At 28.0% G+C, this 3086-nt stretch overlaps 1 long non-coding RNA gene across 1 annotated transcript in view; it reads left to right on the top strand.

Annotated features, from left to right (window-relative positions):
- LOC107844020 overlaps positions 1-3086 on the top strand; it is a 6926-nt gene that overhangs the window by 3050 nt on the left and 790 nt on the right. The gene's annotated exons all lie outside the window — the stretch shown is intronic.

Below are 3086 nucleotides of genomic sequence, written 5' to 3'. Positions count from 1 at the left end.
CCCCCCCCCCCCCCCCCCCCCCAAAAAAAAAAAAGAAAAAAGAAATTCAAATTTCTTCATACAAAGAAATTCAAATAAAAATTATCGAGTTCATATAAACCCATGCCTAAAACTAGATATCCACCCCTCTCATATAACCAAAAGAATATTTATAACTACTTATAAAAATAGATCTACCAATAACATATCAATCGTCCTAAGAAGAAAATAATAGTCTATGATCAATTACGATTTAACTAAAAAAAAATATCATATACCTTGGATTAAACTTGAACACTTGTCAATTGAACAACCAAGATTAGAATAATTTATTGGAGATGAAAAATTATTGAAAGAAGAAGTTTCACATTCTCCTCTCTTCCACATGAAATATAACATTCAGGACTTTGATAACCTGCCTTAATACAATTCTTAAAACATTGTTGATCCAATTTACAATATAATAATTGTGAATTAGAAATCAAAATTATCATCATCATGAATTTCATAAAAGAAAAAACATTTGCCATGTTTATTTTACTTATAACTTTTTTGTTCTCGCTTTATGTTTTTTTGGATGTTGCTTATAATATGTAACACGTATATATAGTTGGTGTACTATGTGTTAATGAATTAAAAGCAACAAATATTTTATATATAAATCAGATATGTATGGATTTTTTTTTTTTGGTAAGCATAGATATGTATGGTAACTAAAGGATATATATTTGAAAAGTTGTCATATTTTTAAGGACAACAAATCTTTTATATAGTATATATTTGTATAAATATTAAGTGTAGTTTGATTGAAATGATTTGATTTGATTTATTTATTTATTAATTAAAGTGTGTGTAACATATTCACGGTGACGTGGCAAAAACGATCAATTAAAAAATGTCATGTGGCATTGCGAGCCCAAATAATTATTAAAACTAAAAATTATACAAATACACAACTTCTGTTTTCAATATTACAAAAAATCTCAACTCCCTAAACATATTACAAAAATCCCACATATACACAGAATGCTATGTATATGTCGGCTATGTTATGTACATTAATAGGGAGAGAGAGTAAACTAATTAAAAAAGTGGGAGAGAATGTAATTACTTTTAAAAGGTTGGTATTTATGTTATTTATACTTATTAAAAAGTAATTATAGAATTTTTTTTTCAAATAGTACCAAACGTGGAGATGGTTGTGGCTGATAGGGAAAACTCAAGACGCCAATAAAACTCCTGCTAATATTAATTGGTACTTAATCACGATTCACGGGTCTAACACATTTTCCTTGCCACATCACCAATTTATTCCTAATAGGCATCAATTTGAGCAATTAAGGTGTCTGATAGGTGCAGAACAAAGTTGAGAGGTCTAAATGAAATTTCAGGACAATTTAAAGGGGTTATTGATGACTTAAGCCTTCTTCTTGTCAATATCTCTATTAACATTAGTAGATGGTTGAAATATATAAAAAAGACAACCCGACGCACTAAAACTTCCACTATGCGGCAGGGTCCGGGGAAAGGCTCCACCACAAAGGTGTATTGTACGTATCCTTACCTTGCATTTCTGTAAGAGATTGTTTTCAAGTGGTTGAAATATAAAAAAAGGACAGTCCGGTGCACTAAAACTCCCACTATGCGCAGGGTCCGGAGAAGAGCTTCACTACAAAGGTGTATTATACGCAACCTTAAAGATGTATTATTTATAATATTAAACTGAATTGACATAGTCTTGAAGGTATCTCACTAATGATTTGATTATGACTAAGGTCTATAACTTCAAGATTCATCAGACCCTTTGCTTCATGCATCAACCAAGAATGAACCAGAAAGACTATTATTTACCAAATAGACAACACGTAACGACGATATGCTAAAGATTAATGCAGGAATAGAACCTGAAACCTGATTATGTGACAAGACTAACTCTATGTATGTATATGTAGCCAACTGTATATGTTTGTTTGCCCGATTGTATGTATGTACGTGTGGATAGTAACGGTTAAGATTTTTAGATACATATATTCATGATGCTATAAAATATTATAATCTCGTTATGTTATGCATTTTTCAAAATATCACTATAAAGCGGGAGAAGTTTATTAGTTAACTAATTTTTCAATAAAAAATAAAACTATATACAAAAATGCACGAATACATAAGGAAATTTCTTTCACAATCAAAGTAAAGAAAAAAAGTTTCCAATCGTGTTTCTGATATATAAATTTGGACCTTTTTTCATATTCAGAACTCAAAATCTCCAGATAAGATAAAAGATTCACTTCAATTTATGACTAATCTTCTCTTTAATACATAAATAAATCAAATCAAATCAAATCATTTCAATCAAACTACACTTAATATTTATACAAATATATACTATATAAAAGATTTGTTGTCCTTAAAAATATGACAACTTTTCAAATATATATCCTTTAATTACCATACATATCTATGCTTATCAAAAAAAAAATTCATACATAACTGATTTATATATAAAATATTTGTTGCTTTTAATTCATTAACACATAGTACACCAACTATATATACGTGTCACATATTGTAAGCAACATCCAAAAGACATAAAGTGAGAACAAAAAAGTTATAAGTAAAATAAACATGGCAAATATTTTTTCTTTTATGAAATTCATGGTGATGATAATTTTGATTTCTAATTCACAATTATTATATTGTAAATTGGATCAACAATGTTTTAAGAATTGTATTAAGGTAGGTTATCAAAGTCCTGAATGTTATATTTCATGTGGAAGAGAAGAGAATGTGAAACTTCTTCTTTTAATAATTTTTCATCTCCAACAAATTATTCTAATCTTGGTTGTTCAGTGTTCAAGTTTAATCCAAGGTATATGATATTTTTTTTTAGTTAAATTGTAATTGATCATAGACTATTATTTTCTTCTTAGGACGATTGATATGTTATTGGTAGATCTATTTTTATGAGTAGTTATAAATATTCTTTTGGTTATATGAGGGGTGGATGTCTAGTTTTCGGCATGGATTTATATGAACTCGCTAATTTTTATTTGAATTTTTGTGTCTGAAGAAATTTGAAATTTGTTTTTTTTTTTTTTTTTTTTTTT

The sequence above is a fragment of the Capsicum annuum genome, chromosome 2, assembly GCF_002878395.1.
Source record: "Capsicum annuum cultivar UCD-10X-F1 chromosome 2, UCD10Xv1.1, whole genome shotgun sequence".
Taxonomy (NCBI): Eukaryota; Viridiplantae; Streptophyta; class Magnoliopsida; order Solanales; family Solanaceae; genus Capsicum; species Capsicum annuum.
The sequence above is the reverse complement of the archived record's forward strand: the minus strand, read 5'-3'. Positions and strand labels throughout refer to the sequence as shown.